The following is a 14,264-nucleotide window of genomic DNA, read 5'->3' on the forward strand; positions in this document are numbered from 1 at the left end:
GCAAAAAAAAAAAAAGAAGAAAGCAGGTTACAAATAGTGTACATTAAAACAGATTGATCAGGATCTGGAAGAATTAAAAAAATAAAATAAAATAAAACAGATTGAGCCCATTGTTTTTCTTCCAAATAAAATCAAATAAAACCTCTTAATTACCTGGGGTAGATCACTTAGGCTTTGGATTAATGGTGATAGACATAACAATAATAGTGTAAACAGTGTTTTTTTTTTTTTTAGGAATTAACACACCCTTTTAATTAGTTTTAAATATTTTTAAGGTTTAAAAAGTGTCTAAAGATTGTAAATTCTAGTTGGAAAACATTATCTGAATGAATACCCTAATGGCAAACCACTGCAAAATGCTTCAGCTGCATTTGGGGAAGAGCGGTAGGGATTATCCTCAAAGCACCCCAGCTGTCTTGATGAAAAGGTCAGAGGTACATTGGTTTGTATTATTGCAACACCATAAGGTGATATAGGTTGCTTTTCCTTCAACATGGGCTTTATTTGTCAGAAGGGCATCACACTTGACCTCCAAATTTGGCTGACAATTTACTGATGAGATTCATAACCTTTGGGTTGCTCTGGTATTTTGACATATTTGCTGGGTTCTAGGCCACATCCTGAAAGGCCACCGTAACTTCTGGATCCTGCGTGGCTGCAAGAACCTCTGGGTCACTGAGAATTTCATTGAGTCCCGGCATTCCTGCCATTCCAGATATGCCTCCTCCTATTCCAGGCATTCCTTCAGGAAAATTACCAGGCATTCCCCCAGGAAAGCCACCTGGAACAGAGCCATACTGAGCTCCTGATTGTCCCCTGGCTGCTTCCTCCCTCTGGGCTCTCTAAACTCTTTCTATTCTTTCTTCGATCTCTCACTCTTCACGTTTTCACTCATACTTTCTCCCATGTTCTGCAATTTTCTGGGCCCTATTGAACTTCTTTCAGCACTGTGCTAACATCTTCATCATAATCCAGGTTATAGGCAAGGGCAAGATCATGGGCTGCTTCTTCCCCATGGCCCAGAAGTCTGTGTGCTTTCCCTGTCCACTTGTAAGGCTGAACTGTATCAGGATTTATTTCAATGGCTCTCTCACAATCTCGGAGGGCAGCATTTGGCTTCTGTAATTTGATGAAGACACTGGCTCTCCTGGCATACAAAATGGCCAACCGAGGATTCAGCTTGATGGCATCTGTGAACAAGTCAATGGCTTGCTGTAGTTCACCATCATTTAGGGCTTCAGTGACTGAAACTTTCTTATCATTTGCCTGATCCATCATCTCCTCGGTTTTCTCTATATTTTCACCTCCCATTTCTTGAGGGGCATCAGTGTCTGGTTCAATGACACTTTCATTATCAATTTCTAGAGGACTTTTCCTCACTTGATGGTTCCTCTGTCTGTATGTTTTCCTCCGCCTTCTTACTACCGGTTTTTCCTTCCTTAATATTTTCTTCTGATTTAGCTTTCTGAGTAGCAGGTGGTACTTTACCCCCCATGCTCTCCACCCACTCCCTCAGGAAGTGCATTTCCTCGGTGTGCAGAATGCTCGGCTCCTGCTTACACATTTTCACGAGGGCCCGAAGCTCGCTCGCTTTGCAGGGGTCCACGGTCAGGAGGTGGAGGACGCGGCTGAGGAGGCTGCGGCCCGATTCCAGGCCCGGGCGCTGGCTGAGCGTGATCGTGTAGAAGGGGGAACAGTAACTGAAAGCACAGACGTATTGGAAGATCTCTGTCTTTTGGAACTACTTAGTAGCCCAGTCATTGTATGACAGTAAATCAATTTTCCAGTAAAGTTGATGAAGATAACATTAATTTGTGGTTTTATAGAGATGTCTGTGAACTGAGGTTTGAAGTACTCACGGTTGACAATGCTGTTATCCCTGTTACCTACCGGCCTAGGTCCTGGCCTGGGATGGATGGAGGAGAATGACAAGGTGGACCCGTGATGGGGGCTGGGAGGACGGCAGAGTTCCTGAGGGTGGTGATGCCAGGAGGCCAGTTTGTGGAGACAAAGTCATGCCTAATGTTGGCTTTTATTGTTTGTGCTATCTTGCTGGATCTTTTAGAAAGATGGAGGAAAATTTGCTCACCAGTAAACTGATGACACACAGGCTTCATTTGAACAAAGGAGCTCAGTTATGAAATGGAGTAACAATGCAAGTTAATATAAAAGCAACCATAGAATAGTAAATCTTAAAATATGTTTCCATTATTAAATAAATGTTGTGCCTCCTGTTGACTGTCTCTGTTTTCACTGTGATTTGGGATCAGCTATGACTTCCTTGTCCCCAAACACCTGTTATTGTTGATTATATGCCTAGAATAGACACCAGAGGGAAATGAACCAGAAGGTTTGTCGTCAGCGTCTCTGGATAGAGGGATTATGGGTGATTTTTATTGTCTTTTTGCCTCTCTATTTTCTAAATTTTGTTACGAACATTACTGTTGTCATAGGAAAACTAAAAGGCTATAAAAGTAATAGGGTACTTGGCTCTCTGGACATGATGAACACACTGACCCTGATTCTGCCAGCCCAGGGGCTGCTTCCTTCACACAAACTGGACTATGGAAAGGCAGAGTTACATTCTTCATGAATGTGTCAAATACCTCTCCACTACTTTAAGTGTTTCCCTAAAGAGTTGAAACTGTTAAAATTATCAAATGCTTAATTTACTTTAGGGAGTCATTTACTTACCATGTAGGATTATATCAAACAAACATGTTTTAATTTGAATTAGAAAGCTGACTTATTTGTAAAAGGCCACCCCACTGATACTTTGATTTAGGATTTTAAAACTCACAAACAAACAAATAAACAAGAAAATGTGAAAGGGGGAGAGGATTTTCATTATGTTGAGAAATATGGCTTTTGAAACAAATTAATAGAACTACTTTAGTTTTCAAAACTGTTTTAAAAGATTGCTTTTTGCTCACTGTTAATATACATGTCAGTGCAGCCTGTGAATTTTTAAAAATACAGATCAAAGAGATCAAAGTTTTATTCTTGCTTAGGCAAGATTATGCCAAATTATATCATATGCATGCACATATGAGAATATCTTTTAAATATTTTATTCATAATTTATTTATATCTTGTTTAATTTTAGAAGAGGATTTGATGCAGCTTATAACCACTTCTTATTGAAGAAAATGCAGTTGTTTTGCTTCTTCAAACAAAGCTGCAGTTAGCATATTCTTATTCATATACCAGAGGTTTTACTATTTTTTTCTTTAGCATAAATAGCCAGAAGTAGGATTACTGGGTCAAATCATAGCCTTAATGGGTCACAGTTTTGACTCTCGTGAACAGAGTCTAAGAGTGTCTGTTTTTCCAAAGCTGACCATATTGGGTATTATTACTCTTGTAAATTTGTACCAACCTAATCACTGAATAAGGGCATCTCACTTTTACTTAAATTGCATTTTCCTGACTGGTGGTGAGGGCCAGCATCTCTCTGTGACTACTGGTCATTTAAATTTGTTCTTCTGCCACTTGCCTAGTCATAAATAGCTTTTGGACATTTTTGTTTGGATTTTTTTCTTATCAATATATAGGAGGTTTAAGTATTTTATGAGTAATTACCTTTCGTTGGCCATCTGGATTGCAGTCTTTTTCACTGCATATCAATTAATTTTTTTAATGGTTTCCTTTGCTAAATCAAACTGTTTAATTTTTATGTCATCAAATATTTCGATCTTTTCCTTTAAGGCTTTTAGATTTCCTGTCTAGCTTAGACAGATCTCTACTCCCAGTTCATAAAAATATTTTGCTATATATTTTTAAAATTTCAGGCTAATTAATTTTACATGTAAATGTTAAATTCATTTAGAATTAATTTTTTAAGTGATGTGAGGTGAAAGTCTACCTTTTTTTCTTCCAGATGCATAAGCAATTGTTTGAGCACCATTTATAAACAAATCACCTTCCATTTGCATTTAAATACTACCTTTATTCTGCTTTAGGTGTTTATGTATACTGGAAGAGATAATTAAAATACAAACCTTGAAGTATATACTTTATCAGTCCAGTTGACTAATACAATTTAATGGTAAGTAAGGTATGCTTTTTTTTTTTTTTTTTAAACAGAGTCTCACTGTGTTGCCTGGGCTAGAGTGCCTTGGCATCAGCCTAACTCACAGCAACCTCAAACTGCTGGGCTCAAGCGATCCTACTGCCTCAGCCTCCCTAGTAGCTGGGACTACAGGCATGTGCCACCATGCCGGCTAATTTTTTTCTATATATTTTTAGTTGTCCAGCTAATTTCTTTCTACTTTTTTAGTAGAGACGGGGTCTCGTTCAGGCTGGTCTGGAACTCCTGAGCTCAAACAATTCAGCTGCCTCGTCCTCCCAGAGTGCTGGGATTACAGGCATGAGCCAGCCAGGTATATCTTTTTAACGATGTACATGGGTGCACACAGACACACTCTCCCACTATGACACCAGCACCTTTCTTCACTAATTGCTCTTGAAATTCAAATAACGCATGTGGTTCATTAATCAACTTTGTTTACTGGTTTTCTGAGTTGTAGCTGGTCCAGGAAAGATATTTTTTACTACTAGATATTTTTGGGCATATTAGCCCATATAGCATTTTAATTATAAATTTTTGTTGACAATATGAATTATAAATCACAAAATTCATTATCCAAGCACCTTAAGGAAGGGAGCTATGTGTTTCTTTAATTTGGCTGTATCCAAGTTCATCAGATATATTGTACATAATCAATTTGCTTTTGATTTAATATTATTTCACGATATATACTTATGGTGGTTCAAATAAATAAAGTTGTACTGACAGTCTTCCGAGACATACACACATATATATATGTATATATACATATATACATATATATATATGTGTATATATATATATATAAAAAACCAAAGTCATGAGATTTTTTTACACTGATAAAGGTTTTCAAATGGTGGAACTCTTATTTAATGGAATATTCTCGATCTCCTCATTTAAGAAGTTAAATTGATTTGAGATTATATTTATCCCACTGTAGTCATTGATTTAGTGCACCACTGTCCCACAGATTTATATATCACCCATATAACTGAGTTAGAACCAGTCTTTAAAGAAATGATTCCAGAAATTCAGTAGGTATATAAAGGATCTTTTTACTATAACTTTAAAATCTTAATTTCTCCCTATTTTTCTTTATTTTAATTTTGAAGATAGCTAATAAAAGTTATTAATTTATTTTTGGCTACTTATTTTAATGCCCAGTAGCTCAGGACTAAATGAGATGAAAAGAAATACATAGGGCTCAAAGTGAATGTAAAGGGGCATAACTGGCTTCTAGCTTTTTCTGGCCTGAGGGTCAGTGGCATTTCTGAAGAGGGAAGGAGTTTTCCTACCCCAGCATCCTTGTCACGAGGCCTTGTGGCAATTGTCACTGCTGCTCCAACACAGGCCAGCCAGTGCCCCCACCGGACACACTCCAGGGTCGTTCCTCTCTGTTCTTGTGAAGTAGGTGCTGCCACGTTCTTGTTTTGGCCAGTGAAGTCTGAATGGAAGTGCCATGTTTATTTCTGGGCTCAGTATGGGGGCTGCCGTGCCATTGCCACATTCCCATCCTCCTCCAGGTGTCCCCTGCGTGGTTCCCAGAGTGAGAGTGACACGGAGAAGAGCCTGCTGCTGATCTGCGGTGGACGGGGAGTGTGAGTGGGAGCTAACTAAGCCTTTGCTGTGTGAGGACTTGTGCCATTTGGAGGTTGCTCATTGTCACAGCGCTGTCTAGTTTATTTTTTTTTTTAGATAGAGGCCTGTTCTTAGTGCTGAGAAGCACCATTAAAGCACTTAAAAGGCAGTAGGTACAGTTCAGTTTTCTTTCAAGCTCATAGGACCTTTGGCTATAGTTGATTGATTACCTCACCCACAGCTGGGCCAGTTGAATTATTTTTCACAGGAATTTGGAGTAGGCATAGAGAGAGGTGCAGTCCTGGGTTTGGCTGTATGGAGTGACAAGGGGCGTTGACCTGGGGGCTGCTGGGCCCTTGTGTGCAAGGAAAAGCAGAGGAGAACAGTTGCAGAGAAAGCAGAAAGAAGCACAATGTGGAGAGTGTAAGGCAAAGAGACTTGGGTGGGGAGAGGAAGAGGGAAAGAAAGAAAGAAAGAGGGAGGAGGAGGAAGAGGGAGAGGGAGGCAGAGAGAAAGAGGGAGGGAGGGCTGCTGCTTTGGTTCCTGATTGCTCTCTAGTCTCTGGAGAGCATTTCCCAAAGATGCTGTGAAAAAGGCATGTTGTAGTAAATCCTCCTCCCCTCCCCTATCCCCTCTTAAGATGGTTCAGAATGGGCTCCTGTTATTTAAACCCAAACATCCTTGATTAAAGCAGTCCCCATCACGCCCTTCTGACAATATTCCTAGGAAGATTCAAGGCAACAATTTCCATTTCCATTTGTGGGTCTGCCTTTGCCTTGGAGTGACGGTGTGCAGCTCTACCATGGGGCCACCTGGCAGAATGCCCTAGTAAGTCTGTCAGTTATGAAAGCAAAACTAACATAATCTATTGATCATCTGATTGGTGAGGAAAATAGGGTGTGGCCAATGCAATACAATGGAGAGTCTGTTGAATTTTGCTTCCTCAACCAATGGTATCTGAGAAAATATGAGCATAAAACATCAAAAACCACAGAATGTTATTATAACACTAATTTTGGAAGACTCCCATTGCATATAGGGCTTCTCGTTAAAGGGAAAGAGATGTATACCACATCCAACTCAGAACCATATGGTAATGGACTCCTTTCTGATACTGTGGGAAAGTTTGGGGATCAGGCAGGAAGGGCCTTGCTACCCTCAAGGCTAATTTATCATAAGAAAGGCTGGAGAGGAATAGAGAAGAGTATCCAGCATTCAAATTATGAAATAAATGAGACTATCTCCTACTCAGTGATGACCCACTCAAATCCCAATTGCATCTTTGATGCCTTCGCAGAACAAGCAAAAACGTGAAGGCTTTCCAGCAGGGTTGCAATAAAACTGAAAATGTATTTACATTAAGGTACCTAATTGCCAAATAGTGTCTTGGGACCAATATTAACAGCTGTTCATTTAAATTCTAGAATAAAGATTCACAACCTGGGAAGGGGGTTGCGGGTAGTTGACTATGAATGAAGGAGCAGGGTAAGAATTGCAATTAGGCTGGAAAGAGTTCTGTAAAAAAAAAATAGGGAAAGAATTCATTGAAGTTGGGAGGATTCTATCTAGATCTTATGTTCTTTTTATGACTGTTCCAAATGAAATAACATTTTATAGTTTAATTAATTACATTATTCATTCATTTATTCAACAAGTTTTTATTAAGCACATACTTCATGCCAAACAATATATAGATGCTAAGATTACAACAGTTCTTTCTCCTTCGGTCTTTTTGTATAATTTGAATACAACTGCTATAAAAAAAATTGGCTATAAAATTGTTTGCTAATAGTTTACTTCAATTATTTGGACCTTATACTGTTCCAAAAGGGATTTAAGGGGCTCAAAAATTATTTTGATTAACTTCAGGTGTGGGTTGTATTTGAATTATTTAAGCCTCAAAGTGGTACAGACCACTGTTATAAATTTCTGGGCACCCATGCTTGTCATCTAATGGTGATAAATAATGAAAATAGAAACAGGATCTTGGAAATTCACGAAAGAAAAAAAGTCTGTGTCCTGACAGACACAGACTCCTCTCCCAGTGACAGAGGATATCATATGACTGTAGTGTGAAAAGTCTATATTATTGTAGACATATTTAAAAAAATTTTCTTCTCAATAGGTAACATAAGCGCATGCCATCTAATTCTAAGAAAGTGAAGTGACATATAATAAACAGTGAGTTTCCTTCCTACCACTGTCCCCTGTCAGGTAGCTCGGCTTGCTCCAAGGAAACCGCTTTATTTTTTTACTCTTCCTGAGATAATTTACACAATTTACAAACATAGGGGTGTGTGTGTGTATTAATCCCTACATAAATGATAACACAGTATGCGTTGTTTTGCATGTTACTCTTTTGTTTATTTGGTGTACCTTGTACACTATTCCTTATCTGTACATGTAATGCCATCTAATTTTTTAATTGGCTTCATAGCATTTCATTGTATGAATAAACTAGAATTTATTTACTAGCTATCTATGTGTGGACATTTAGGTTGTTTGTAATCTTTTGCTCCTAAAAAAAAAAAAAAGGTTTCAGTAAAGATATTCTCTGCAAATGTCTTACATATAAATACCTAGAAGTGGAATTGCAGAGTCAAGGGGTATGTACACTTTAAATTTGATAGATATTGCCAATTATCTTTCATATATGTTGTGTCAATTTACAATCTAACTGGTAATGTATGAAATTCCCTTCTTTCCTATGCTATCTTTCATATTCTGTGTTTTCAGATATTTTTATCTTCGTTTACCTAATAGGTTAAATGACCTCTCATTATAGTTTTAATTTGTATTTCTCTTATAAATGAGCTTGAACATCTTTTCGTATGCTTAAGAGAAATTCATATTTCTTTTAGTGGGGAATCTGTTCATATTCTTTGCTCCTTTCTCTATGGGTTTGTTGGAGTTTTTTCTTATTTGTTTGTAAGATGTCTTTATTTATTAAAGAAATCAATTCTTTGAAATATGAGTTGCAAATATTTTTCTTTCTTTTGTTTATTTTTTAACTACTCAGACATTTTAAATAGTGGTCAAATTTATTGCTCTTTTGTTTTTATTGTTTCTGGATTTGGGGCCATACTTTGGCCATTCTGACTCAAATTAAAAAAAATTCTCCTGGGTTTTCTTCTTATGCTTTTATGGTTTGATACTTCAGATTTATATCTTTGATCTATTTAAAATTGATTTTATTAGAAGGTGTGAGGTAATGACCTTATGTTCTTGCTTTCCTCACTGGCGGGCTAGTCAGTGATCTCAGCACGCAGCGCTGTTAAAGACGGTTTTAGAGTAGTGTGGGAGTTTTATAGCTGTGAGAGCAGGCAGAAGGGCACTCTGGGGGACACAGGTGATGAATTCCAGCACTTTCCTTTGCCTATGCTATTTTTCTCTCCTTTCCTTCCTGCTCCCACCTGGGTTGCTCTTGATTTTTGTTGCTTTATCTAATTCCTGGGTGTTCCTGCAATGGTCTCTGACCCCCCCAACCCCCCTGCGTGAACTGGATTAGCCTTCCTGCTTCCTGTTGGAAGAAAGGAACGAGCTGGTACAGAACACACATAGTTGATGTGGTGAGGCCGTGACAAGGCTGGACAAGCCTGAGGTGCACGTGGGGCTGGACGATGCATGTTATTTGACAGTCAAGATTCTTGAGCCTTTGAGGACTGGCTGACTTGCTGGGGAGGTCACAGAAATGCTTGTTGCAATTGAGAACGTTACGTGTTTTCCAAATCATTTTACTGTTGACCTAGACAGCTATTTATTGTAGGACATTGTTTAGAAGTTAGTGTAATATTTATTTATTGAATATGCTTATATCTCCATGTGTAAACATATTGTTTATCGATACAAGGAACTTGTTTTGTGGATTTCTTATTCTTTGCATAGTCTTTAGTCAATAGGGACTCTGAAGGCTGACCTCGGCCCTCCTGTGGGAGCAACACTTCTAAGAAGGCGCAAATGATTTTTTTGTATTATTTGGGAGAAAGCTTGGCAAAAAGCAAGGTATCTAGAAAGCTGAAGCTGGCACCAGGTTTAGTTCACTTTTCTTTTCTCTTGGCACACTCCCTCCCATCTCCTTCATGATCCCAGGTGAGCCAGTCTCTCATCCCCCTGGACCCTCCTCACCTTCACAGCTTCTCCCCCAACCTCCACAGCTGATAAGCACATTCAAGCCCTCCATCTTCACAAAGCAATTCCACCCCTTAGCCTTTCCAATCCCCCTTTTAACTAGTGCCTAATCTCTCATTCCTCTTCTTATTTAAGTTCTTTTTTTTTTTTTTTTCCTTTTTTTGAGACAGAGTCTCTCTCTGTCACCCAGGCTACAGTGCAGTGGCATCATGATAGCTCACTACAAGCTCAGATTACTGGGTTCAAGGGATCCTCCTTCCTCAGCTTCCTGAGTAGCTGGGACTATAGGCATGAACGACCATGCCTGGCTAGTTTTTCTATTTTGAGTGGAGATGGGGTCTCGCTCTTGCTCAGGCTGGTCTTGAACTCCTGACCTCAAGAGAGCCTTTTGCCTCGGCCTCTCAGAGTGCTAGGATTACAGGTGTGAGCCACTGCACCTAGCCCTCTTCTGAATATAAGTTCTTGAAAGAACAGTTCCTGCTTGCTCCTTTTACTTGCCCATTCCTTAACCTGCTGTTATCTGGGCTCACCCCTGTCACACCATTAATGTGACTATTTGTTTGGGGCAACAGTGCCATCCTCTAGTTGCCAGAGCCAGTGAATATTTTCCAGGCTCAATGTTCGTGAGAGAGCATTCTCTGTTGGACTCACCCCATTCCTTCTGATTATGGTGTCTTCCCTTTGCTTTCTGACTAGTCTTTCTGTCTCTCTCTCCTCTTCCTCTTCCTACTTCTTGAGTATCAAGCAGTCCCCAAGGTTGTGGCCTCAGCCATTGGTTTTACTGCTTCACATGTTCTTTGTAGATGTTATCATGCACTTATTGGATACCAGCTGTTGTATAATTGGATACAACTCCTTTATCTTTATATCCCAGTAGACATCCACCTGGAGCCCTAGATTTAAAAATCCAGCCAACTGATTGTGATGCCACGGGCCCTCAAACACAGGTAAGGACTGGATGCAGCATCTACATTCTATATTAGCTGCTCCTCTTGCTCCTCCATTCTCTATCTGATTCAACAACTTCACCTTCACTCAGTTGCCCCAGAAGGACCCCAAACAGTGGGTCTTACTGCCTCTTCTCTGTCCCTTACCTTTACATCCAGTGAAGCACCAGTATCTGGCAATTTTGGCTCCCATGTCTTTAACTTGTTCTCTCTGCTGCCCTAGTTCAGGTCTTCAGCCACTCATATCGGGACTACTTTTAATTGGGCACTTTGATTCTGCTCAGATCCATTTTTCATACAGTTACAAAAGGCATCTCTTAAAAATGGTTGTCTTACTATATAAGCCGCTGATTTTTCACACTCCTTGTTGTTTGTAGGATAAGTTCAATCCCCTTTGGGCTGCATTACAAGACCCTCTGATCTGCCCCATCTACCTCTCTCCCATTTCTTGTTACTCCTTATCTGGCATTTTCACATTCCACAATGCAGAAGAGTTGTAATTTTCCTCTGGCCTCTGTTCCTTTGTTCAGGCTGGGCCTTCAGTTCTTTTATCTTTCATGAAGTGATGATTACTCTCCCCTAAGACAGCTGAGGCATCATCCCCTGGGGAAAGTGTCCCTCAAGGGCTCCCTGTCTTGTTTAGGTGGCCTTGTAGGAGATTCAAATTACTCAGCTCCATCTCTATCATTGCACTTATCCTACTCTCTTTTTTCCTTCTAAATAATTATATTTAAGTATCTCTCCCCCTACACTGGGCTTAGGGCAGGGATAGTTACTTTCACTTGTATCTCCTATGCTGTGCTGAGGGCTTAGCACATGTTCTAACTTAGTCAATGCTTATTGAGTATATCTTGAATGAATGAATTAATGAATGATTGAATTTCAATGACTATTTGTACACAGATATGAATGACATTATTGACTCAGAAAATATCTCAGGAAACATTTTTTATTAAACCAGATATAAATATAAATTCACATCCTTACTCATATTTATCAAGAATCTGAAGCAGAGATCTTAAAAGACAACTATATTTTTTTCTTTCCATTTGTCCAGTGGTTTGATTTTCTTTCAAACTGTGTTTTTTGGGGACTGTTACACAAACTTGTATCCCTCTTACTGTGATGCTGATAAAAGATATCGATTAATAGGGGAATAGAGATATTGGTAAATGAAGATGTGAACATTTAAGCAGTTTCTTTAAGATCTGCTTTCAAGATTCTTTGAAACCATTTTGGCAAAATGTTAGCCAGTTTTAAGAAAATTCCCAGAAGGCATAGATATGAATAGTTTACTCCAGTACAAGATGATATTAATTGAAGGAAGGGACACTGCAATTGTGGCACCTTGTCATAAATTTCTCTGTGGAGCAGTTATTCTACAGAGCAGCCTAGCTCTTGAATTAGTGTTACTAGTAGAGTCTCTTAAAAAACTATGTTTACTGATTGACACCATAATAACAGCACCACATGCCCAGTGGTTGATATATGGTCTTTGATTGTTGTTCCATATTACTGAGCCTTCATCCACACTCAATCAATCATTGCAGCACAGTCAACTACATTAGGAAATGAGGGCAAGCTTTTGCTCAGTAATGCATTTGATAAGTTCAATATTCTAAATCTGGAACTAGGTGATGATATGGCTAGTCTGTGTTCAAATGGAGAATAATTTATTGTGATTTTTGGCATGCAATTTCACCCCTGCTGGTTCAGAAACTCATTACAAGGTGAAGTGATTGCTAATCAAGATTTCTGGGCTCTATTTCTTCCCTGATAAGTCTTCCTACCCCTCCAACTCCAGGCATTTTATCCCAATTTTCAGCTTATATCAGCATGTCTCATGTCTTGCCATAAGTAATAAAATGTTATAAAGGCTATGTGATTTTTAAAATAATACAGAATAGACATAAATTATGTAAAATTATTTTCCTTTGTTTGGATTTTCTAATCATGACATCTCTTTAATGGGGTATGTTTGAAACTGAGACATTGGAGTTTTAAAATGGCCCATTCTCTGGAATCCCATCTTCTCATTGGTCTATAAAAACTTGAAAGGTGACTTATCATGCCTGTTCTATAGCCGTCCATTCCTGGAGCCCTGCCAAAGGGAGGTGGGGTAGAGCTAGCTGGGATGGGATGGATGGCTGGTTGGGGAGGAGGGCCAAAATGGGATCTAAAGTGGAACCACATGGGGAAAATGTTACAGGTGTTTTCACTCATTTCACAACCATTATAGTCAAAAAGTAAAAATTGCAATATGCTGTTGGTTTTGATACTTAAACCCATTAAAATGAAATTAATTCTAGTTAATCCGTATTCCTAGAAAATAATAACATTTGTAATTTTGTATAGTTTACAAAAATATCACCCATTTTATTAATATCTTAAACAGCTATTTATTTTGCCAATCATAGTGTGACTATTCTTTATATTTGGAGGGCTTTTTTTGTTTTAGAACTATGTATTAGCAAACTCTTAAGGAACAGCATTAAAACTAAATCTTGGTGAGTGGTGTACTTTCCTAATACATTAGCTGTGTACCACAATGCATATAAATTATATTTTTATGCAGTGAGAGACTGTTGCTATTTCAAGGAATTATTGGTGAAAGTTTTTTGCAGAGTAAATTCTCATCTAGTAATTAGGATGTTTATGAGTTGGGTTTGCTTAAAGCAGTGCATGCAGTTATATGTAAAATTCAAATGGCATCTTAGAATCCAGCAGAAAGCATTTCTGAATTGTGGGTATGTTTCAAAGTAAAGTTATTTTGCTTTAATTCTCGACAAAATTTTATAGCACATTCAAAGTGTACGTGTGTGTGTGTGTATGTGTGTGTTTTAATAGAAAATAAATGTGAAATTGAGTCTGTTTACACGAGAACAGAGGAGATCTCCCTGCTGAGAGCACTGTGCCCGCTCTGGCCCCCAGGAGCCGCAGAGGTCTCCGTGCGCAGTGCGCAGCGGGGCCGCCCGTGCCACGCGCCCCTCAGGGCCCAGTCTGACTAAACACCGGCCTGTGGCTCACGGTGCTTCTCGCTCCACATCCAGACGCAGAACTTCCAATTTTGGATGCTCCACGTTGAAGTTTGAAGTCAGAAGGTGACTTCAGTTCAGGGTGATTTTATTTTTTAAAGTAAAATGATGTTTTCGCCACGTTTTATCCTAACCCGCAGAGAGATGGGCAGGTCAAAAAGTCCTAACTATACCCTGCCCGGCTCAAGGCGCTCAGTGCCATGTCCCTCTGGTCGCCACTGGCCTTAAAATACTGACTTCCTTTGGATTTCTGGCTCCCAATCACAACCGAAAAGAAGCAAGTCTACTTTTAAATCTTTAAGAAACAAGGGAGCTCAGACGACAGTGTGAACAAAAACGGCTCTCAGAGGAGTCAGCTGACAATTGTTTGGTTTTTATTACATCAGTAGGTGGCTGATCCCCCCTCACTGACATTCGGTGAGATGTCGCATGGATGGCAGACCACCACGGGAGCCTGCTCCGCTGCCAGGGTTGCTCTCTGGGTAGGGGATGGACAGCCTGGGCCCG

At 39.3% G+C, this 14,264-nt stretch overlaps 1 pseudogene; it reads right to left on the reverse strand.

Annotated features, from left to right (window-relative positions):
* Positions 1 to 872: 872 nt before the first annotated feature.
* Positions 873 to 3,596, reverse strand: LOC123645890 (annotated as a pseudogene).
* Between the last annotated feature and the right edge of the window lie 10,668 nt (positions 3,597 to 14,264).

This window comes from Lemur catta, chromosome 1 (genome assembly GCF_020740605.2).
Source record: "Lemur catta isolate mLemCat1 chromosome 1, mLemCat1.pri, whole genome shotgun sequence".
Taxonomy (NCBI): domain Eukaryota; kingdom Metazoa; phylum Chordata; class Mammalia; order Primates; family Lemuridae; genus Lemur; species Lemur catta.